This window comes from Eulemur rufifrons, chromosome 7, assembly GCF_041146395.1.
Source record: "Eulemur rufifrons isolate Redbay chromosome 7, OSU_ERuf_1, whole genome shotgun sequence".
Classification (NCBI taxonomy): Eukaryota; Metazoa; Chordata; class Mammalia; order Primates; family Lemuridae; genus Eulemur; species Eulemur rufifrons.
This window is the reverse complement of record NC_090989.1, coordinates 67646031-67671442: the sequence shown is the minus strand read 5'-3', so window position 1 is coordinate 67671442 and position 25412 is coordinate 67646031. Positions and strand designations below refer to the sequence as shown.

General features: G+C 45.4%; 2 non-coding genes across 2 annotated transcripts; both read left to right on the top strand.

Annotated features, from left to right (window-relative positions):
* The first annotated feature begins 4914 nt into the window (after positions 1-4914).
* Positions 4915-5022, top strand: LOC138388746 (U6 spliceosomal RNA). Its single transcript, XR_011234237.1, has one exon. It is a non-coding gene; the product is annotated as a U6 spliceosomal RNA (small nuclear RNA).
* Positions 5023-22131: 17109 nt separating this feature from the next.
* On the top strand, positions 22132-22236 carry LOC138388774 (U6 spliceosomal RNA). Its single transcript, XR_011234264.1, has one exon. It is a non-coding gene; the product is annotated as a U6 spliceosomal RNA (small nuclear RNA).
* Positions 22237-25412: the final 3176 nt, after the last annotated feature.

Genomic DNA, 25412 nt, shown 5'->3' with positions numbered 1-25412 from the left:
AGAGAAAAGGTAGATGGGGCCTCTGAGCGCACCATCACAATCCTCTGCCCACTAGGAAGGCAAGGAATGTGAGCTCCCCTCCTCACAGCCGCTGTGGCCCATCCTCTTTGCATCCTTCCTCTCTCCCCTTATTTACTTTAGATCCCCTGGCCCCCCATTTCAGCCTACTCCAGGGGGTCTCAAAGCATTGTCCCTGGGCCAGCTGTACTGGTTGGAAATGCAAATTCTTGGGCCCCACCCCATACCTACAAAATCAAAAACTCTAGGGGTGGGACCCTGAAATCTATGTTTTACCAAGTCTGCCAGGCACAGTGGTGTGCAACTGTAATCCCAGCACTTTGGGAGGCCAGGGCAGGAGGATTGCTTGAGTCCAGGAGTTCAAGACCACCCTGGGCAACATAGTGATACCCCCATCTCTACAAAAAATAAAAAAATTAGCTGGGCATGGTGGTGTGTGCCTGTAGTTCCAGCTACTGGAGGCTAAGGTGGGAGGATCACTTGAGCGTAAGAGGTCAAGGTTACAGTGAGCTATGATCAGGCCACTGCACTCCAGCTTGGATGACAGAGTGAGACCCTATCTCTAAAAAAAAAAATATTTAAAATTAAAAATAACCATAAAAATAACGAGTTTGATGATGTTGCAAACTCAAGTTTAGGAACCTTTGCCCTAAACTCTCTTGTGCATCTTACCTGGAAAAGCATCACCTCTGGATAAACCCAATCGTTTTCCTTCACCTGCTTGCACCACGCAGCTGAGCCCTGCTGAAGAAACTCCTCAGCTGGGTGTTAATCGGTACCATAAATTCAGTCACCACGCTCAGCTGGGTTCTGCCCCGCAATCTTATCTTTCTCTAGATACTTATTCTCCCCCTCTGGTTTGCCAGATTCAGGGGGGAAAAAAAGATGCCCAGAATGCCTAGTCAAATTTGAATTTCTGATAAACATACTTACACTAAAAAATTATTTATTATTTATCAGAAATTCAAATTTGACTGGGCACTCATATTTTTATTTGCTAAATCTGGCAACCCTAAGAGACATACAGTCCACAGGGTGGGCAACCGGGGAGCAAGCCGAGTGTCAGGTGGGAGAGAACAAGCACAGGCCAGAGCCCCAGGGATGGAATGAAAGCCACGTCAGTCCTGTGGCATCTGGCTTGATGGTGTGGATGTCCAGCAGGAGCTGGGACCCTTCATCCCGGAGCTACACACCTGGCCCAGAGTCAGAGATGCTGAAGGAGGAGCCAGGGGAGGAGGGGCAGCTGCTGGCCTGGCTGTTGGCTCAGGCAAGGTGAGCGAGCAGGTAGATGACAGTGTGTGGCTACAAAATGGCCGTTGCTCCACTTCTGCCCTCCAAATCTCCCACAGGAATCTCTTTGCGGACCATCCAAGCTGGAAACACACAAGGAAGGGAATTTTGAGAAACCTAGGCAAGGTGACACATTACAATGCCACCACATCTATTCCCCATTTTAAAAAGAGGCTTGTGGCCGGATGTGGTGGCTCACGCCTATAATCCTAGCACTCTGGGAGGCCGAGGCGGTTGGATCGTTTGAGCTCAGGAGTTCGAGATCAGCCTAAGCAAGAGCGAGATCCCATCTCTACTAAAAAATAGAAAGAAATTATATAGACAACCAAAATTTATACAGAAAAAATTAGCCGGCCATGGTGGTGCATGGCTGTAGTCCCAGCTACTCAGGAAGCTGAGGCAGAATAATTGCTTGAGTCCAGGAGTTTGAGGTTGCTGTGAGCTAGGCTGATGCCATGGCACTCTAGCCTGGGCAACAGAGTGAGACTCTGTCTCAAAAAAATAAATAAAGAGGCTTGAGGTCAAGTGCCCAGGACAAATGAATAATTTGCACAGAAATAGGTACTTTTTGTTGAATGTATACTACATTCATCTATACTTGTCATACATAAATACACTTCGCATACATTTTACTTATATAGATGATCTCATTTAGTTGTAACAACACTGCAAATTTGGTATTATTAATATTATTTTATAGATGAAGGAACTGGCCGGGCGCAGTGGCTCACGCCTGTAATCCTTAGAATTCTGGGAGGCTGAGGCTGGAGGATCGCTCAAGGTCAGGACTTCAAGTTCAGCCTGAGCAAGAGTGAGACCCCGTCTCTACTAAAAAATAGAAAGAAATTAGCTGGACAACTAAAAATATATAGAAAAATTAGCCGGCAATAGTGGTGCATGCCTGTAGTCCCAGCTGCTCTGGAAGCTGAGGCAGGAGGATTGCTTGAGCCCAGGAGTTTGAGGTTGCTATGAGCTAGGCTGATGCCACGGCACTCTAGCCTGGGCAACAGAGTGAGACTCTATCTCAAAAAGGAAAAAAAGAAAAAAAAAAGATGAAGGAACTAAGAGTTAAAGAGGTGGAGAAATTTATTTGCCCATGAACATAGGAAAAGCAAGGGGCAGAGCTATGGTTTGAAGTCAGTTCTCTCTAATGCCTGTGTTCCTAACCATTGTACTCTGCTATCCAGCCTCCCAACAAACAGTAGACTTTTTCATTTCATAAACATTAAGTCTGCAAATAGTCTCCAGACCACCTGGGAAGCCATCATGCACTATTGCCCCTCAATGATTCATACTTGACACCACTGGTTTGGGAACAAGTTCATCACACTACCTGAGAATTCCTTTGAGCTGGAATCCCAGCCCTTCCATTTAGTAGCTGGGCAGCCCCAGGCAAGTTACTTAATCTTTATCAGCCTCATCCTCCTCATGAGGGCACTTAATTTCTACCTTACGAAATTGTGGCAAAGATTAGATTACATTAATGCTGGGAAAACATCTGATACAGCCTGATCATCCTACACACTCCCCAAATGGGAGTTTTCCCCATTCCTCAGTGGGCTAGCCACCACCTCCTCCACCTGGGCTGAAGACCCTTTAAACTACACCTTCGGTCCTAATTCTTACTCTTCCTTCTGGTCTGTGTTTCCTGTTTCCCACCAGGAGACACAGCACTTCCCTTCTCACAGCCACTGCGAGACCCCTGTCTCTAATTTAAAATAAATAAAAAGGAAGTTGGCAAATCAGGCAGAATGATCAGGATAATGGGGGCCTGGAAACTGGCATACTAGAATGAACTTTTTTTTTTTTTTAGAGACAGAGTCTTGCTCTGTCATCCTGGGTAGAGTGCGGTGGCATCATTGTAGCTCACAGCAACCTCAAACTCCTGGGCTCCAGTGATCCTCCTGCCTCAGCCTCCTGAGTAGCTGGGACTACAGGTGCGCACCATAATGCCTGACTAATTTTTTTATTTTTTTTAGTAGGAACAGGGTCTTGCTCTTGCTCAGGCCGGTCTTGAACTCCTGAGCTCAAGACATCCTCCAACCTTGGCCTCCCAGAGTGCTAGGATTACAGGTATGAGCCACCATGCCTGGCCTAGAATGAACATTTACATAAAGGAAATAGGGATTTTTTTCCCTTAAGAACGGAGGTCTAAGGGGTATCATTGGAAAGTGAAGGTCCTCTGCTCTGTGGCCTTCAAAGTGCAGACCTTATCCACAGGAAGTGAATTTCTGCTCAACATAAGGAAATTTTAAGGATTAGAGTCCCCTTCAGCGAGGTGGGTGTGACTACTTGCGGTTCTCTATCACCCTCTCCTACTTTGCTCCTCTTGTTCAAATCCATAGACGAGGAGGATATCAGCAGGGACATACTTACCTTCTGCTGCAAAGATTTTAAAGAAACAACTCATCAAGCTTCAAGCATGTGCATAGCAGCACCTTTGTCAAATGATCCTAAACCCATTAGAATAACATCGAATCCCTTTTGAATCTGTTTGAAATCAGTCTTGCCAGCACCAGTGATGTGAAACCTGAAGGCTACCAATGACAAAGAGGAGTTTACAGTTCCCCTCTGAACTAATAATATCTCTTTAAATAATAAATAGTGTACATTTTTGGTGTAGCTAGCACTTTCAATTTTCAGCTTGGAGAGCCTTAGATTGTTAATAGTAGTTATATTATTGGGCTGCCAGGGCAAAATACCATAGACTAGGTGGCTTAACTGAAATTTATTTCTCACAGCCTCTAGCCTTCTAGAGGCTGGGAAGTCCAAGATCAAGGTGCCAGCCAGTTTGGTTCCTGGTGGGGGCTCACTTCCTGGCTTGCAGACAGCTGCTTCTTGCTGTGTCCTCACATAGCAGAAAGAGAGAGAGAGAGAGAGAATGGGCATGAGCAAGCTGTCTGATGCCTCTTATTATTAATATAAGAACACTAATGCTATCATGAGGACCTCATCCTAATCCTCATGACTTCATCTAATTCTATTTATCTCCCAAAGGTCTCATCTTCAAAAACCATCACACGGGGGCTTAGAACTTCAACATATTAATGGGCGGGGGCCACAAATATTCAGTCTATAACAATGGTCTTTATTTTCCTTCTAACCAAAGTAATATTATTAATGTTAGCCTCCTCTTTTAAATGGTCCTTCTGCTCTTAAGAATGTAAGAACCGGACAGGTGTGGTGGCTCACATCTATAATCCTAGCACTCTGGGAGGCTGAGGCAGGAATATCGCTTGAGCTCAGGAGTTCGAGACCAGCCTGAGCAAAAGTGAGACCCTGTCTCTACTAAAAATAGAAAAAATTAGCCAGGCAACTATTTAAAAATATTTAAAATAAAATAAAAAGAGTGTGAGAACCAGGGCAAAGAACTTAGAGGTCTCAGACACGAACACGAAAGGCAGACGGACCCCACAGCTCACTGCTGGGGCCTCAGGCAGGCTGCTCAACCTTGATTGCCTGATTTGTGAACTGGAGCCAATAATGTCCACAGGGTTCATGAGGGGATTAAATGGCTTAAGAAGTTTAAAGCCATTGGAATAGCCTAGCATAAAGAAAGCCCTCAAAAATGGTAGCAATCATTACTTTCTTTAAATGGGAAGTTGGGTGCTCGCTTCGGCAGCACATATACTAAAAATTGGAACGATACAGAGAAGATTAGCATGGCTCCTGCGCAAGGATGACACGCAAATTCGTGAAGCGTTCCATATTTTTTAAAAAAAATAAAATAAATGGGAAGTTGGCTTAGATAACTGGCAAAGTCTTTCACCATCTGAGATGTTTTTGATAAACTTATGGGGTTCTTTCCCTCTCACCTCACTTTCAGAGTCTGCCTTTTCCCATCCATTTCCATAGCTACCCACTGTCAAGGATTATTGCTTCTTATGCTTGTTGGGATGAAATAAAAGGAGAGCTTCCCGGTGCCCCCACAGGGGGTCTCTCAAGCACCCCATGTCTGCAGGCTTCCTCTTGAAGTCTCCGTCATCTCCAATTCTCACACTGTGTGATTCTGCACAACAGTCAAGAAAATATCGAGGAACCCAAACAAGATGAGGCAGGAAAGTTCCCATCCCCAGCCCCCTGACTCCATTTGGATGCTGATGGCCCACTCACCAGTTAGGCTACAGCGCTGCTGCATCTGTCCTGGGTTTGCCTTTGATCCCCCCCGCCCCCGCAGCCTGGCCACCGGGAAACAAGTGTCTCCCATCTGGGTCTTCCTGGCCTTACCTTCTGGTTCAGGGCGGACTGAAAGTAGGAGGCCCTGAACTCCAGGATGACATCCTAAGGGAGCGGTCTCTCTGCCTCCAGGGTAGGTCCCCAAACTAGGTTTTGTCCTAAACTCTCCTGACCAGTCAAGATGAGCACACCTAGCTTTCTGCAACAGTTTCCTTTTGTTGCATTTGGTTTCCTTCTCTCAAGTTGTCACGGTGAGTCCTGACAGGCACGATAGAGTGAGGGTGCATTGCTGAGCCCCACGGGGCAAGTTCTAGCAGGACTGAGTCCATACTTGAAAGACTGCGCCTCCCCTGCATCCTGCCCTGGCCTCCTGCCATCCAAACTACACAAATCAGCAAGTGCCTCTTTTCCTAAACAGCAGTTTGGACATGTCTCATCTCAGCTTTAATGTCCCATCTCAGCTTTAAAACATAATAAAAAATTATGTTTTTCTCATTAATGCCCTTCCCAGGCTGCTGAGGACAGCTAGGCAGGTTGCTTCTTATCGCCGGGTGTGATGCGTGTATCTCCACTTTACTGTGCTTACATGTACCATGTCCCCGGCCTGAACTAATCCGTCGTTTGCTATGCCATGCCACCCCCTCCAAACTCAGCCTAAAAGAAGTTTCAGCCTTGGTACTCCAGGCTCACCTTTGGTTTTGCAATTCATGGTTGCAAAGGGGCAAACATTCCGCAAATATAAGGCTTGTGGTAGGTGATTTGCATTTAGTGGTAGCCCGTGGTTTAATAATCAAAGTGTCATCATATACATGCTACAACATGGATGAACCTTGAAGACATTATGTTAGGTAAAATAAGCCAGACACAAGGGACAAACAGGGTATGATTCCACTTAGATGAGGTACCTAGAATAGTCAAATTCATGGAGACAGAAGGTAGAACACTGGTCACCCGGGGACAGGTGAGAATGGACATCAGTATGAATTCTGGAGAGGGATAGCAGTGATGGCTGCACGACAGTGTGAATGTGCTTCAGTGAATGCCACCGAACTGTACACTGCAAAATGGCGAATTTTATATTCTGTTTATTTTACCAATGAAAAAGTGAAAAGTAATACATGGTACTTATAGAACTTTCAGAAAATATAAACGAGGAAAAAGAAGAAAATAAAAATACACTTGAAATGTTATTTTCACTTAATATATTATGATAACCTTTCCAAGTGACTGGTCCCTGATAGCCTTGCTACAAAACTTACTAAATAGTTGAATGGTATTTATTTTATTTTACAGATATAGCATAATTTATGAAATTAATATTCTATAAGTAAATATTGAGGTTCTTTCTTTAATTATTAAAAAGATTAACACAAGAAACATCCTTATAGCTAAATATTTATGCCATTAGGAGTTAGGTGTAGTTACAAAAGGGCAAAATGACATATTGTTATGGGGATGGAGTTACTCTGTATCTTGACAGTGGTGGTGGATACACAAACCTACACATGTGATAAAATTACAGAGAACTAGATACGCACAGGCCCATATACACACAAACACACAAATGGGGACAAGTAAAACAGGAAATCTGAATAAGATTGGTGGGTAGTATCAGTGTCAATATCCTGGTTGAGGTACTGTGTTATAGATTTGTAGGACGGTACCGGGGGGGACACTAATGTTGGGTAGAATTGATAGGAGAACATCGGTTTGGGCTGAGCTCCTGCGCGGGGCCCAGCAGGCCAGACAAGAGTGGAGTTGCTCATGCTGGGTTCCACCTCACCAAGCTGAAACTATGTTGTTCATCTGGGCTTGTGAGAGATCAGGAGAGAGAGAGAGTGCCAGGTCCCCAAACAGGCTAACTGTGGCTGGTGTGGTGGGGAGGTCCTCTCATCTTCCCTTTGCAGGGAAGGTATCTTTGAGACCACTAATCTGCATTTCCTCAGCCCTTTTCTGTCTATACGGCCAAGCTCCTCTGCTCAGCTCATTGGAACACTCATTCTATTTTGTAGAATGCAGCATTGCCTGATTCTAGAATCACAGATAAAGCCAATTAAGCTCTCTAAATCTGTTGTAATTTTGTCCTTTGACACAAGTTAAAGGGTACACAGGATCTCTGTATTATTTCTTACAACTGTATGTGAATCTACAATTATCTCAAAATGAGCTATTCAAACAGTGTGAGCAGCAGGCAGAAAGCTTAATTTTCCAAAAGTGAAGAAATTTATGCACATCCATGATTAGCTTTCTAAGATAAGTTTTTAAAGAGGAATTACTGAACTTAAAGCATTATTTTAAAAGCTTCTAATGCATATTATACTCCAGAAAAGATTTACTAATTATGCTCCTGCCCCTAGTGTAAGAACTCCATCTCACAATACCAAATGCCATTAAAAATACCTCTTCATTAAATCTGCAAAAATTATTTCTCATCATTATTTAATTTCCTACAAGGTTAAAAATAGCAACACATGGTCGTTTCTCATATTTAAGTAAAGGTCATTTCTTGTTTTTATCAATTCTCTATTGGTTAATATCTTTTCACTCCCATTATCTGCGAAACTCCTCTTTTGGGGGAGGAATTAGGAATTCCCTTCTCTGTGCTTTTAGCAGTGGTTTTCGTAAGAATTTCCTGGGAGTACTAGGAACCCCACTTTACAGGGCAAGCAAGGTACTAAATCTTTCATCTCACAGGTAGTTGGGACCTTGGAGTTCTATGATTTATGCAAGCTACACTTTGAGTAGCATCCCCTGAGAGTTTGTTAGAAATACAAATTCTCTGGCTGACCTCAGACTTACTGAATCAGTTTCTGGGCTTGGAGCCTAGCAATCTGTTTTAGTAAGCTCTCTAAACATATTAGAATTTGAGAAGTGCCATTTGTAGAAGACTTTGATGAGCATCGTTGTTTACTTTTCCTCCCTCCCCGCACCCTGAATAGCATATCAGTTCTACGAGGGCAGGCATTTTATCCCTTTATGTTCACCCCTACATCCCTACTACCTCGACCGTGTTTGGCACAGAGCGAGTGCTTCATAAATAATTGTTCAAGTAAGAATTTAGAAAGTAACCAGACTGCGCTCCCTAGGGTCTGTGTCTACACTGATCGACCAGACGACCAGACTCTCAAATAGGGGGGCTCATGGGTGTGGAAAGGAAGACCCCATGCAGAGTGAAGTGCGTGGTTCAGCTGTGCAAATGCTGGGTGAGTGATCAGAAAAGTCTGGGAGTGTTAGTTGGCCCACAGGCTTGTAGAATGTTGGCCATGTGAAGCCCCAAACCTAAGCACATCAGTCAAAATGAGCTATTCAAACAGTCGCTATGAGCGGCAAGCAGAAGAGACACTGGACGACCAAAGCCTGTAGTTAGTCTCCACCCCACAGCGGCGCGTCTCCGTCATACGACTTCTCAAGGCACCTCAAAGTAAATATGTGATGGGCTTCACCTCCTGGCTGTCCCCAGATTACCACTAGAGGAGATAACAGGAGCAGGGCAGGCAGAAACAAAGAATTTGTGAGAATTTTTATGGGACTCATTCATCCCCGCTAGAATGATTTAGTCCATTGACGTATCCCAGAGCCAAGAACATTTCCTGACACATAGTAGGTGTTCAATAAATAGTTCTTGAATGTTTGAAGAAAAATGAGCACGATACCCTTGCTTAATGATGCCTGCCGCAAAAGGCCAATACCCCCTAGAATTGATCTTCTCCCTTAGTCCAGCCTTTTGGGGGCGTGCTGGATTCTAGAAAAGACTCCACATGAGCCCTGGATCCTATCTGTGACCAAAACACGCATCTGAGCCAGATGCCCAAGGCCTTAACTTTCAGGCAGCTCCTTAATTCTTTCTTAGCCAAGGAAGCTGGGGTGTAAGGCCTGCAGCAGTGGCTAAGGACTCGTTAAACCGGCTGGGCACGGGCACAGGGATGCCAGCATCAGGACAGGAAGAGTTTCTTTCTTTCTTTTTTTTTTTTTTTGGAGACAGACTCTCACCCTGTTGCCCAGGCAAGTGCTGTGGCGTCAGCCTAGCTCACAGCAACCTCAAACTCCTGGGCTCAAGTGATCCTCCTGCCTCAGCCTCCCAAGTAACTGGGACTACAGGTGCACGCCACCAAGCCCAGCTAATTTTTTTTCTATTTTTAGTAGAGACAGGGTCTTGCTCAGGCTGGTCTTGAACTCCTGACCTCAAGATATCCTCCCATCTTGGCCTCCCAGAGTGCTGGGATTACAGGCATGAGCCACCTTGCCCGGCCGGGAAGAGTTTCACTCCAGCTGATTCCAGGAATCCTTTCGCCCCACTGAGAGCCATTGCTTTTATTTCTCAGTGGAATTTCCCCCCTAATTCCATGGAGAAGCTCAAAGATGTGCATTTACCCAGTACATACAAACTGCCTTGGAGATTTACTTAACTGTCCTTGGAAAAAGGTCAGTGTTGATTTAGGATTGACAAAGCAGCACGCTCCTCCTGATCCCCAAAACATACCTCATCAAATAAGGGTGCAATCACAGTTATCACACAGCTTAGCATAGCAAGAGCAAATCAACTGTACCTCGGTGAGGGAGACGTCAAAGGCTCCAGGCTGCACGTGAGCCATCAGCTCCACCCATACAGCCCAGATGTAATTCAGAGGCACGAACAACACAAGGATATTGCCATTGGCTATGACCTTGCAGGCATCTGGACCTATTTCCTAGAACCAGAAAGAGCAGCCTTTACCCATGTCTTCTGTCAAGCGACCCCCCGTCCCCCCCCCCCCCGCCCCGGCCCCATACACATGCACACAGACAGCAGCCTGTTGCTAGATTAGGGATTAGGGCCCTAGCTACCGAAGTGCCAGGGCCACGGGGGCACATGCTCAGTTGACCAGCCTTTGCCTTGGGTTCTCCATATGGAGTCCCTCATCAGAGTCCATTCAAAGCTCATTCCATCCAGCCTCTTGCCTCCTGGCAGTTCACTGCTAAGTAGCCCAAGGGAGACATTTAGACATTTCCATTACCAGAGTAATTTTTATTTTATTACAAAAGACATTTTGTATAGCATAGAAACTTATGGAATTATCTTACTTATATACCTTTTCCCCTACATAACCAAAAATTCCTCCTGGAAATACTAAATTTTATTATTTACCACAATTCTTTAGTGAGCAGTGAATTCCGAATCCAGCTCAGAGTTTGTTTTTCCCTTTGTGCTCTCTAATATTTCTCACTGCTACAAGGACTCTCTGTTCCTACTTGTCTCAAATCCCAGGCAGATGGAAGATATAACGTCTCCCAATGTTTTTCTTTCCTGCTTTGTTTCATTAAACTAGTAGCTTGTGAAACAATTTTACATGTATCTGTCCCAGGTCTTCCCCAAGGCTGATAAGATTTAATAAAGCTGGTTTAGCTGCTCCCCGTGTTACTGCAAAGGCCCAGAGTGTTTGTCTCCACCAGGCCCCTGTTATTAAACATTCTGTCCTTCATAAATCTTGGGATCAACAGGACCCACACTTTTCACCTTATGGCAGTTTTTTATACACACATATATATATATATATATATATATATTTATTTATTTATTTATTTTTGGAGACAGAGTCTCGCTCTGTTGCCCGGGCTAGAATGCCATGGCGTCAGCCTAGCTCACAGCAACCTCAAACTCCTGGGCTCAAGTGATCCTCCTTCCTCAGCCTCCCGGGTAGCTGGGACTACAGGCATGCGCCATCATGCCTGGCTAATTTTTCTATGTATTTTTAGTTGTCCAGATAATCTCTTTCTATTTTTTAGTACAGACAGGGTCTCCCTCTTGCTTGGGCTGCTTATGGCAGTTTTGATTCACTAAAAGTTCTACTTTCCCTGGCAAAAGGTTCATGGTTAATTCATTCATTTGTTCGTTCATTCATTCATTTATTTTGAGACAGAGTCTTGCTCTGTCACCTGGGCTAGAGTGCCACGGCGTCAGCCTAGCTCACAGCAACCTCAAACTCCTGGGCTCAAGCAATCCTCTTGCCTCAGCCTCCTGAGTACCTGGGACTACAGGCATGCGCCACTGTGCTTGGCTAATTTTTTCTATATTTAGTAGAGAGGGGGTCTTGCTCGGGTTGGTCTCGAACTCCTGAGCTCAAGTTATCCTCCCGCCTCAGCCTCCCAGAGTGCTAGGATTACAGGAGTGAGCCACTGCCCCTGGCCTTCATTTATTTATTTTTTACTATTTTAAAAAATTGTTATAAAATATACATAAAATTTGCCATTTCAACCATTTCTAAATGTACAATTCAGTGGCATTAATTACATTCACCATGTTGTACAACTATCACCACTATTTCCAAATATTTTCATCTCCGCAACCAGAAACTCTGTACCTAATCATTAAGCAACAGCTCCCCATTCTCCCCACCCTGAATGCCTTGGTGACCTCTACTCTACTTTCTATCTCTAGGAATTTGCCTATTCTAGATATTTCATATAAGTGGAATCATATAACATTTGTTGTTTGTGTCTGACTTCTTTCGCTTAACATAATGTTTTCAAGATTCATCTGATGTAGCGTGTGTCAGAGCTTCATGTATTTTCATGACTGTATCATATTCCATTGTATTATATATCACATTTTATTTATCCATTTATCTGTTGATGGGCACATGAGTTGTGTCCACCTTTTGGCTATTGTGAATAATGCTGCTATAAATATTGGGGTACAAATATCAGATTTCAATTCTTTTAGGTATATACCTAGCAGTGGAATTGGTGGGTCATATGGTAACTCTATGTTTAACTTTCTGAGAAACTGCCAGACTGCTTTCCGCAGTGGCTGAACCATTTTAAATTATAGCTATCCTAGTAGGTGTGGAGTGGTATCATATTGTGGTTTTGATTTGTATTTTCCTGATGACTAACGACATTGAGCACCTTTTATGTGTTTATTGGTCATCTGTCTATTTTCTTTGGAGAACTATCTAGTCAAGTCCTTTGCTCATTTTTTAATTGCGTTGCTTGTGGTTTATTTTTAACTTAGAGTTTTGAACACCTCACCACTGTAGGTTGTAGGTAGTCTGCACAGTTTACTATTTCTCACTCATCAATTTAATAATGTTTCTTAAGCACTTTATCTTCAACAAGGCCTGTGCTAGGTGTGGGGATATGGCAGTCGACGAGACAGACATGGTTCCTATGGCAGGCAACGGGGCTGACTCTGAGCTGGTTCTCAGTAGCTGTGTGACCTGGGGCTCATACTTTACCAGGCGGAGACTTGTTTTCCGTGTCCATAGAATGGGGACAGCAATGTTTGCCTCACAACAGCTGCTGTGAGAGTTAGAGGTAAATTGTGTAAAACGGCTGCGAGATAGTAGGCTGTTAGTACGCAGCAGCTATGATTACTATTATCTTTGTCATCACTACTTATTTACTTATTTTTAAAACGCTTTCCTGGGCCTGGTGCGGTGGCTCACGTCTGTAATCCTAGCACTATGGGAGGCCGAGGTGGGAGGATCACTCGTGGTCAGGAGTTTGAGACCAGCCTAAGCAAGAGTGAGACTCCATCTCTACTAAAAATAGAAAGAAATTAGTCAGACAACTAAAAATATATAGAAAAAATTAGCCGGGCATGGTGGCACATGCCTGTAGTCCCAGCTACTCGGGAGGCTGAGGCAAAAAGATTGCTTGAGCCCAGGAGTTTGAGGTTACAGTGAGCTATGATGATGCCACTGCATTCTAGCCTGGGCAACAAAGCAAGACTCTGTCTCAAAAAAAAAAAAAAGAATAAATAAAATAAAATAAAATAAAATAAAATGCTTTCCTTTGATTAGGCAAGAAAATGGGAGACAGGAGAGAAGGACCTCATGTAGAATCTGGATGTGGAGGGGAAGGGATTCCAAAATGCCACCTCAGACTAGTTAGAGAGGTTCCATTCTCAAGAACAGAGTGGTGGCCCTCACTGCTATTTGTCTCTCCTTCCTTCCTCTCTTGCGGTGCCACTGTCAGGCTCTTCAACCTCCAGATACCATACTCAGGAATTCTCTTTGGTTATATTTGCTCATATTCAGTCATTTTTCCTTTCCTTATGCAGCACAGATACCCAGTCTAGACTGGTCTTCAGTTTGTCAGCTGTGGGGACCAGATGTTAGGTCTCTGTGTTCCCTGGTTTTGGTTCCTAGTACCAAAGAATGGTTACTGGTACCGAGTCGACAGAGCAAATGAGCAGACCAAGCAGATGTGAGCAAGTAAAGTGCCAAAGTTTACTGAAGTATAGTATATTCCAGAGAAAGAATGGGTCAGCCCTGTGAGTAGAGGAAACCCTGAGTTTAACAAGATTTTCCCTTTTATGTTGATTTCCTAATATTATGTTGAGTGGGGAGTGGAATACTTATGGTTTTTCTTTTTTTTTTCCTTATTTCATCTTATTGTTATGGGGGATACAGAATTGCAGGTTACATATGTTGCCCATGTACCGCCTTTCCCCCCAAGTCATTGCTCCAGGCATGTCTGTTCCCCAGGTAGTGCACGTTGCACCCATCATGTAGGTATATATCCCTCCCTTCTCCACCCCCCCATATGTATGGTTTTTCTTGGGAAAAGGTGGAGAATTCCCAGAATGGTGAAACCTCCCCATTTTTAACCTTGTGAGGCAATTTCCAGAAGTTGTCATGGTATTTGTAAACTGTCATGGCGCTGGTGGGTCTGATTTTTATTATGTTAATGAGGGTAGGTCACTTGAGGATATTGTCACCTTACTTGTACTCATTCATGTTCCAGAGACCCTCATTTGTGGCCTTGGTCACATCTCCACTTTGTGACCTTTCTACCTCTTTTTGGTTTGTCAGTCCTCGGAGACCCCTCATTGTAGACCAAATATCTGGTCAGTGCTTGGGGATCCCTTGACGTGTCTTCTATTCTTTCTTAGAAGTCCCCCTGCTGGTCAGTTTGTTTCTCCTAGTAGACAAAGCATCTCCTAACATCTATTTCTCAATGGAAACCACCCTCCCGCCCCGACAAAACATCTGTTCTCCTTCCTCCTTGTCCCAGCCTAACAAGTTCTCCGTCATAAATTGTAGTGCGTGTGTCTTTGATCACCATGGGACAGGCTCCAGCAGCCATGTCTGCACGTGTCCCATTTCTCCTGGCTGCAGGACACCTTACCCAAGCCGGGACCTGGGGTCTGTGACCCAGACAACCCTGACTCAGAACTGTTTGAAACCACAGCCTCATTCTCTCAGGAGAGTTCAGTAGCCACATTCTGCCAGGCCAGGGAGAGGGAGGGGACAAGAACCAGCAGGCAGAGCAGGGAGATGTCACAGTGGTTTTGTGGTTCCCTGTTCTGGCCCCTTCTGCAGCTTTGCTGTATTCCTATCTTTGGATCCCATGAGATAGCTCTATACATATCCTCATAAAATTCTCAATTTTCCCTTTAGCCAACTTTAATTGAATTCTGGTATGAAGATTCAGCCTATTTAAAAATAAAGATCTTCAGGGATAGCAGGCTCCAGAATGAACCCAGGAGAAAAACCATTTAATATGAATGCTGTTGTGCACCCTCGCCTCTCCTTATCGCTGAGCCGGAGGCCTGAAGACTTTGATAACCAATGTCCTCCATCATCAAGCGCTTTCTCCCAGGAGGTCTGTGGAAAAGCAGGCAGCGTGGCCACTGCCAACATCAGGCCCTGACCGAAGCATCATGTCCTTTCTTCAAATGTATCCAGAGAAACAATGAGTTCAGGGTGTCCACAACCCTTGCCAAACTCGGGGCGGGGGGCAATAGAAATGATGTCCTTGAGGGTTATTTTCTTCCTTCCCCCCCCCTGCATGTTCTCACAGGCTGAAATTAGCCCAAAAAGAGACACTTTTCAGTGAAGATTCCCCGCCTCCCGCAATGGGTGCAGATGTTGCAAATGACTTGGGAGTTCTTGTTCCCCTGGACCAACTCCCTAAACCTACAGACATTGCGCAGCCAGTAGGAAAGGACCAATGAATCGGGATGGAAACTAAAGTGTGCCGAGGGCCCTTGCTGGCCAGGCACCTGTCTTCTGTTCTTCCTCACAGTCATCCAGGAGGCAGGTGGTGTTTTCCCCCTTCAACAGATGAAGAGCTAACGTTCAGAGAGGTCAAGTAACCCGTCCACTATCTCACAGGTAAAACGTGGTGGATTCCTTCTCATTCTAGAGCTTGCAGTTTTTTTTTTTAACCACACCAGGTTCAACCTTCAATTGCGAAGTGCCCTATTCCCAGAAAAAAGTTGTAAGGTTTTCCCAGCAGATTATAAAGCTCACCTGTGTCAGAGAAACGATCTGAATATTCAAATGATGGGCTTCCTGTGGAGCTGTTGCTCTGAATTCTGGGTTCTGCCCTCAGAGTTCATGCATCAGCGCCTGCTGAGGTGGTCAGTGAGAAGAGAAGAGGCAGTTAGATGGACAAGGCCTTGGGCTGGGGGGCACCCTAGTGTGGGGTTCCCATCTCTGCTTCTGACTTCTGTGCCTCTGTTGCCCGGTTCATAATGTGGAAATAATAATTCTTGTCCATCCCACGACCTCACAGAGGACAAAGAGGAGGGGAAGGCACTGCCAAAGGTGAGTCCCCTGGCAAGCCAGCACAAAGCATGGGTCCAAGGTCCCCGCTCACCCTCAGCAAGGCCCCTGCAATGGCAGAGGAAATGTGATAGATTAGGAAACTATGCAGATTCCTCCTCTGAGGTTCCTAGGCCTCCCATCTACCCTACATACCAGAAGAGGTGCCCTTCCCAGGGTGGCAGAGGGACCTGGCAAGACAAGCCAACCTGCCCAGTTTTATCCAGGTCTCCTCGAGCCAGGACAAGCAAGGCTTCTACCAGCTGTGTTTCCCTGAGCACAGGACCAAAGGACAGGGAAAAGATTAAGTTGCAGGGAGAAATGAATGGCTCCCCCGCCTTGTGGCCTCCCTTAGCACACTGCTGTCACTTACTGCTGTTTGTTTTCATGCCTGTCTCCCGCTGACAGATTGTGAGCAACTTGTAGCTAGGAATCTTTCCATGTTACATAAGAAAAGTTTGAATGCATTTTCCTTGTTAAAAAAAAAAAAAAAGAAATAAAAACATCGCAGAGAAAGTTGACGTCCTCTTTGCCCATCTTTCTGTCCCAGCACGCCCGATGTCTGTCCTCATCCTGGAGGTGACCTCCATTAGCAGGAAGAATGGAGATGTTTTTCTGTGTATTCACTGAATGGGTGTCATATACATATTTATTTGGCTTGCACAAATTCAATTTTAGCCCAAACAGAACAAAACGAAACCAACCCAGAGAGAGAAATAGCAGCTTAAATGCTGCCATTCTGTACAGAGTTGCTCGCCGGCCTGGAGAGCTGGGGCGAGTGGCATGCTCCCTCAGTCCGGACACAAGGCTCTCAGCTCTCCTCCTCGTCTCGGAGGGTAACCGTTTCACCACGCTTAGGGAGGATTTACAATACTTTCAAGGGTAACTCTGACAGTACTTGACTTTTGCCTTAACACTTTCTAACCCAACACCCAACGCCGGGTGGATCTGTATACATCCACCTGGGGGCCATGACATGCCGTGGAGCCCAGTGCAAGACCTGAAACATGGCCGGGCGTGGTGGCTCACGCCTGTAATCCTAGCACTCTGGGAGGCTGAGGTGGGAGGATCGCCTGAGGTCAGGGGTGGGAGACCAGCCTGAGAAAGATCAAGACCCTGTCTCTACTAAAAATATAAACAAAAAAATTAGCCAGGCAACATTTTTAGAAAAAAATTAGCCGGGCAACATTTTTAGAAAAAAATTAGCCGGGCATAGTGCCACACACCTATAGTTCCAGCTACTCGGGAGGCTGAGGCAGGAGGATCCCTTGAGCCCAGGAGTTTGAGGTTGCTGTGGGCTAGGCTGACGCCACGGCACTCTAGCTTGGGCCACAGAGCGAGATTCTGTATGAAGCAAAAAAAAAAAAAAAAAAAAAGACCTGAAACATAAGTATGCTCTGTAGCATTTCAGGACAGAGGAGAGGAAAGAACAAAGGATCCTGGAGTGGGTGGAATAAAAATCCTGGCTACAAATTGATCTGAATAATGGTATTTCTGACTTCGCTGAGCTGGTATTCAGAGGGAGCCACCACTCTGCTTATGTGTGATGTGGGTCTTAAACAGTGGTCATTTGGGGGCTGCCCTGTGGAGTAGAAAGCATAGACTTTCTATTCCGAACTTGGTGTCATGCTAATAAGGGCCTCCATCAGTGGGAAATACCAATTACCTGAGCCTGTCCTTGTCAATTTCATGATTCCAAAGTCTTTCTTTTTTGCTTTTTTTTTTAAATGCAGCCTAAAATGTCAAATGATTCCAAAGTCTGAATAGAGCCAGATGAACTTTCTTTTCCACAGATGCACTTTAAAGGGAATGGGCCTGGCGGTATTTTCTCAGGACCAGGGGACTTTGGGCCTCACTTTTCTCACTGCATTCTTGGGTATCTGGTCTCCTGGCAGGTCCTTGAGTTTTCATGGTTGCGGTTGATGTCACCATCAAATTTCTCCCACCCACCAGCCTTCCTTCACCCAGAGTTTCACTTTACTGTCAAATCTATTGTTTCTCTGGACATTTGGGCAATGATTCTTGCAATGCTGCATCCCTTGCAAAGAAGGAAAAGAAAAGTGAATGGCTGATTTTTATGATGTTAAAGGTCATCCTGGAGTTGGCACAATCAACTCAGACTGCCAGATAATTCCCCTTCTGGCCTGGCCATCTGAGGGAAACAGCTGCAGTAAGAGAACATCCGAGCCCCTGCCCAGCTGCTCCCAGGATGGTCAGGGCAGAGTGGAGACCAAGCTAAGTACCCATTGTGGGAGACTTTTAGCCCCAGCAAAGGCAGGAGAGCCAGAGCTGCTCATCTGTTCCAGCAGGATAGAAAGTGGAGATTGGAAGGGCCATTAGAAATAATCTAATCCAGCCATTGCATTTTAGATTTGTATTTTCAATTCCTTCAATTTACAAATGAGGAATCTGAGGCTTTGAAAGGGGAAGTGTCTGGTGCAAGATCATACATTTGCCTCAGGGCAGAGGGGAAATGAGAACTTGGATCTTCTTTTTTTTTTTTTTTTTTTTTTTTGAGACAGAGTCTCACTCTGTTGCCCAGGCTAGAGTGAGTGCCATGGCGTCAGCCTAGCTCACAGCAACCTCAAACTCCTGGGCTCAAGCAATCCTCCTGTCTCAGCCTCCCGAGTAGCTGGGACTACAGGCATGCACCACCATGCCCGGCTAATTTTTTCTATATATATTTTTAGCTGTCCATATAATTTCTTTCTATTTTTAGTAGAGATGGGGCCTCGCTCTTGCTCAGGCTGGTCTCGAACTCCTGAGCTCAAACGATCCGCCCACCTCGGCCTCCCAGAGAGCTAGGATTACAGGCGTGAGCCACCGCGCCCGGCCTGAGAACTTGGATCTTCTGACTTCTAATTTATTGTTAGTTCCTCAACTCTAGTATGTCCTAAACTGTGTCCAGCTGTGCTTTGGAAGCACGGGGTGCAACAAAGCTAAACAGTTTCACTATCACTAGACTTCTGGGCCTTCAGTATGCCAATATGCACATGTCTTTCTAAGAGGGGCATATTGTTTTCAGACTTTCCCAACTTCTTTGACCAGATTCTTTTTTAAATACTGTGTCTATTTATATTTTCTAGAAGAGGATTAAAGGATTCCTTATAACAGTTTAGGCTGTTATCGTTAAGTGCTGCACAAATAAATTACCTACACACAATCCCTACCATTCACGTTGTGCAGCACTGACGCTGAGACGTAGAGGATACTGGGGCGATGGGAAAGCATACTTGCCCATTTATGTTATGTGGTGGGGACGGGAATGTGGAAGGACACGGGTCACGGTCAGCTCTTCTCTAACATGCAGTCATCTCAGCAGGTCTGGGGTTTAAGGCTGGTCAGCCTTCGCTCAACATGCATTTACTGTGCTTCCATGATATGTCCTAGACCTCTGCCCTCAAGATCAGCCCAGTAGGGGAGCCAGGCATGTAGGGGAGTCATGCTCTGTGATAGATGTGATGACAGTGACAGGTACAAGGCAAGGTAGAGGTACTAAGGAGGGAGAGGGTGAAAGTTAGCCCTGGAGAAGGGGGGCAGGGCTAGAGTGACGTCCCAGAGGGTCCTCTTCTATCTGGTATTTAAGGCCTAGTAGGACCTTACCAGATGGCTGAGTGGGGTGAGGAAGAAAGAACAGCATGTACAAAGACAGAGGTGGGGCTGGACGCAGTGGCTCACGCCTGTAATCCTAGCACTCTGGGAGGCCAAGGTGAGAGGATCGGTTGAGGCCAGGAGTTCGAGACCAGCCTGAGCAAGGCAAGACCCCATCTCTACCAAAAATAAAAGAATTAGTGGGACATGGTGGCACACGCCTATAGTCCCAGCTACTTGGGAGGCTGAGGCAGGAGGATCCTTTGAGCCCAGGAGTTTGAGGTCGCTTTGAGCTATGATGATGCCACTGCACTCTACCCTGGGCAACAGAGTGAGACCGTATCTCAAAAAGGAAAAAAAGGCAGAGGTGGGGAAACACCATGGCATTTGGGGACAGTGTAGGTGATTGAATCTTGTTGGAGGGAAGGGGAGAGCATCCTGGGGGTAACAGGCAGGACTTGAGTGTGAAGAGCCTTTGGCACCACGCTGAGGAGTTGGACACTGCCTGTGAGGCCTGACGGAAGGAGTTAGTCCGGCGCAGCTGATTCGATGGCACTATAGTTCAACTAGGACACACTGTTCTGGGGGTCAAGACTCACACACTCAGCTGGGCGCAGTGGCTCATGCCTGTAAGCTCAGCCCTTTGTGAGGCCGAGGAGAGAGTGTTGCTTAAGGCCATGAGTTCAAGGCTCAGTGAGCCATGATCGTGCCACTGCACTCCAGCCTGGGAGACAGAGAGAGACCCTGTCCCCCCCCTCCCAAAAAAAAGACACATGCAGTTCATGTCAGTGATGACAGGCATCCCAGGCAAAGTTTGCGAAGGAACAGCAAAGACAAAGGGCAGAGCTGCACAGATAGTTGGGGGAGGATAGAGACAGACACAGAGCCAGAGTGGGAGGGAGGGGTCACTCGGGAGGCTGAACTTAACTGCTGCATCACAGCCGTGCTACCGGGGTGGGCTTCAGAGAGATCACCAAGGATCACATGCTGACTGTGTTGTTCCAGCTCTTCAGCTGCTGGTCTAGGTAGATACTTGCTCCTCTAGGAGATGGCCTAGGGGCCTATTAGAGGGAAAATAATTCTTTGGATTGCAACATGTCCTCTTCCCTCCCTAGATTACCTGTTTTAAACTTTCACGTAAGAATAACTATTCCATGTAATCTTTGGATTGTCATGGACTCTCTTCTTGATAGAGCACAGGCTTCAAGGGGAAGAGTGTGGGTCTCAGGAAAAGTGTGACCACAAGGTCTGTCACCACATGGCCCCTGCCTACCAGGCCAGCTTTGTCTCCCACCTGTGCTGATTCTGCGTCCTGACGGCTGCAGACTGCGGCGCTCACCGCGCTGCCGTCAGCTCCAGGCCTTTGCCTGTGCTGACCCGGCCCCACTGCTGGGCTGCCCTCTCCTGCCCTCTCCTGCCCTCCCACAGCTTAGTGCTCACGGGACCTCCAAGCTTCGTCTAGGGGGTCCTGTCCTCCAGGGTGCTCTCACTCTGTCTCTCAGGCTGTCCTTTCCTCACAGTGGCCACACCAGATTGTGGAATTGTTTAGAGGTCCATCTTTGTCTTTGGACGTGAACGCTTGAGTGCATGGCTACTTCTCATTCATGTCAGTATTTCCAGAGCTTATTGCAGTGCCTGGGACATGCTAGGGGCTAAATAAATGCTTTTTTTTAATTTTTTATTATTTTTTTGATACAATGTCTTGTTCTGTCACCTGGGCTAGAGTGCAGTGGCGTGATCATAGCTCGCTGTAACCTCAAACTCCTGGGCTCCAGCGATCTTCCTGCCTGAACCTCCCAAAGTATTGGGATTACAGTCATAAGCCATCACGCCTGGCCAATAAATACTTACTGAATGAGTGAGGTTTAACTGCCTGGGAACTATGTAACCTTGCCAAATCACTTAACCTTCTGGAGTCTAAGCTCTCCTTATCTGCACAATAAGGTAATAATACCTCCTCCCTAAGACTGTTGTGAGAACTAAATGAGATAATGTACATAAAAGCATTTAGCTTGGCACTTGGCTAATAGAAAGTGTCCAATAACTTTTTTAAGAGCTAACAGAGAATTCAAGAAGTTATCTGTTCCAGTGTCCTGCTTTTATCATCATAAAAAACAAAAGGCTGCAAAACAGTCTCCTCATGGTCGAAACTCTAAATACCTCTTTAGATTAAAGGAAGAAGACGGTGACCATGAGGTGCCTCCCTTTAGGGCTGTAGATTAGATTGGGTTTCAGTCCAAAGAACAACTTTCTCAAGGGCAAGGTCTCCAGAATGCATTCTGCCTGGGCCACACCTAAGTAGGTGAGCAGAGTTTGCAGATGAAACCAAGTCAAATGATCTTTTTACCGAGACTCCTGAAACAATAAATGCTCCAGACTTCCACCACTCTCTAAATCAGGAAATAAAAATGAAACGGAATCAATGGTCCCAGACTGATTATGTTCCAAGTTAGGATGTTATTTCTAAATTCTCACCCATCAATCCTTTTTACTTTCCACCCTCAAGACAATATCCATTTGCCGTGCTCACTTGGGCTGTGCATATACTAAAATTGGAACGATACAGAGAAGATTAGCATGGCCCCTGTGCGAGGATGGCACGCAAATTCGTGAAGCATTCCATATTTCTGTAACATTCATCGGGTGTCGAGCAGATGGGAGCGAGGGCGGAGGGGGGGGGCGGGGGGGGCGGGGGGGGGGCGGGGGGGATGGGTATATTCACACCTAATGGGTGTGGTGTGCACCGTCTGGGGGATGGACACGCTTGAAGCTCTGACTCGGGTGGGGCAAAGGCAATATATGTAACCTAAACATTTGTACCCCCGTAATAGGCTGAAATTAAAAAAAATAAATAAAAAGTAACATCCATTTGCCTTTGTAATTGAGCACAAGGAAGGGTGAAGGCACCACAGAGCGAAAGGGGATAGGCTGGATAAACTGGCTGTTTTTTCATTGTAATGACTCAAGTAAAATAAAATCAACATATCATATTAGTACCTTTGTTACCATAAATGTAAGCCAAAGAAGGCTTTAACATCTGGGCATCTGAGCCTCCTCAAGCATGTCAGCTCAAGAAAAAAAAAAAAAAAAAGAAATGAAAAAAGAAAGAAAGAAAAACAAAAAAGTCTCATTTAGGACTAGAGGTTTATAAACCGAAGGAAGCTGCCCAACCCGAGAGCACGGAGGGTCCATTCTCAAGAGTCATATCTCTGGAGAGCTCATTCAATCTGGTTCAACACACATTTTCTGCCTACTCCGGGCCAGGCACTGTGCTAAGAGCTGAGGACACCAATACCAGTAAGACATTGTGTCTGCTCTATTATTATCCTCATTTAACAGGTGAGAAAACTGATGCACAGACAGGTAAGTAACTTGCCAATTATCACACAGTAGAAAGAGGGAGGGCCAGGATTCAAAGCCGGGAGGAGAGGTCTACTTGCAGAGCCCAACCTGGTAACTACCAGGCTACCCTGCCTCTTAGAGAGGCTGGTCAAATGCTCTCTAGGCGCTAACAAGCACAGAACTGCTGGACTCAGAATAGAGGGTTCATTCAGAGACAGATTCCACTGGCTCAGACTTTAGGTTTGGCTAGAGACAGTTTATATTTTTGTCTTCAAACAAGAAAGGCTATGGTAGAAAGACCTGCTGGGTTTGCAAATATAAAGGCTGACATCACATGTAAACTATTTGGCAAAGAGTCTGACTCTTGAAAGCAACTCATCAGATACCAGAAATACAAGAGCCAGAGATCACTTGACTAAGCAGCTCAAGTCTCTCTGACTAAACAAGTACCGCAGGGAACATTATTAAAGTCACCGTCCATTTCCAAGATGATTCAGGCAGAGATTGAGGCACAGGTTTAAAATTTTTAAAAGAAAAGAAATCAGGCCGGGCGCGGTGGCTCACGCCTGTAATCCTAGCACTCTGGGAGGCCGAGGCGGGTGGATCGCTCGAGGTCAGGAGTTCGAGACCAGCCTGAGCAAGAGTGAGACCCCGTCTCTACTAAAAATAGAAAGAAATTATATGGACAACTAAAATATATATATACAAAAAATTAGCCGGGCATGGTGGTGCATGCCTGTAGTCCCAGCTACTCGGGAGGCTGAGGCAGGAGGATCGCTTAAGCCCAGGAGTTTGAGGTTGCTGTGAGCTAGGCTGACGCCACGGCACTCACTCTAGCCCGGGCAACAGAGTGAGACTCTGTCTCAAAAAAAAAAAAAAAAAAGAAAAGAAAAGAAATCAAACCTTAACTTACAAATGAGCCATATTAAAAGGTCTAACATTAGTAACACTCTTAGAACAGTGTCTGGCACCTAGTAAGCACTATGAATTGTCTGTTAAATAAATAAATACTGTTGGCCCTCTATATGTATCCACAAATTCAAACAACTGCAGATTGAAAATACAGTATTCAAAAAAATAAAATGCAAACAATAAAAATAACAATACAACAATAAAAATAATACAAATTTAAAAAACAATACAGTATAACAACTATTTAATTGTATTAGGTATTATAAATAAGTCCAGGCAGGGTGGCTCATGTCTGTAATCCTAGCACTTTGAAGGCCAAGGCGGGAGGATTGCTTGAGGCTGGGGATTCAAGACCAGCCTGAGCAAGAGCAAGACCCCATCTCTGCAAAAAATAGAAAAATTAGTTGGGCGTGGTGGCACGTGTCTGTAGTCCCAGCTACCTCCTGAGGCAGGAGGATCCGCTTGAGCTCAGGAGTTCAAGGTTGCAGTGAGCTATGATGACACTACTACACTCTAGTCCAGGAGACAAAGTAAGACCCTGTCTCAAAAAAAAAAAAAAAGTAATCTACAGGTGATTTAAAGAATATGAGAGGATGTGTGTAGGTTAGATGTAAACACTACGCCATTTTATATTAGGAACTTGCACATCCATGGATCTGGGTATCCACCAGGGAGGAAGGTCCTCAAACCAATGCCCATAGATGCTGAGGGATGACTGCTTATTTATTTATTTATTAACAAAGCTATAATGGCTTGAAACTACTGTATGAACGAGCAAATGTGGGAGATGGCCTCATGAAACACAGCCATGCTCAGGTGGCAGTTGAGCAATATACCCATTCACACCCATTCACATCTATTCCCCCAACTGACCTTAGAAAAAGTATTCATTTCTGAGCCTCAGTTTTCTTTCCTGTTAAATGAAAATTATAACAATGACTAACCTGAGTGTGTTGTGAGTACCAAATGAGACTAGAGAGATATTAGGATTGAAAAATGTCATTACTATTCCTATTAGTCCTTATTGGGAATGCGGGGAGTGACAGGACTGGAGCGATGCCCTGAGGCAGAGTTGAACTCCTGATCCTGCTGCCCAGGGTTCTCTGCCCTTCTCCCCAGCGCCCTTCCTGCCACGGCCCTAACCCTAGCCACTGGCCCAGCCAAGTAGGGAGTAGGCGAGAGCTGTGTCCCTGGCACCCGGAGTTGGAACACAAAGTTCCCTCTCTCGCTTTCAGAATCAAGGTTAAGAGTTACTGGCAGGAGCAGAACAGTACACCCAAAGCATCAGAGCAGCAACACTCTGGATTAGACAGACTCTTATGAACTAACTGCCTGAGGACCCGATGACCCAAGGTAACCTCATTTCTGTGGGAGCTGGCATTATGAGTTTTAAAAGTCTGGCTTTGTAAATATACCTCGGAATACGGAGGCTATTCCAGAAGTCAGGACTGCTTGTACAGACCAAAGAGAACTGCTAGAACTACCCACAAAACATTCCTTTTTCTTTTCACCCTTTTATTTTTTCCTTTGGGAGAGAGTCATAGTTACTCA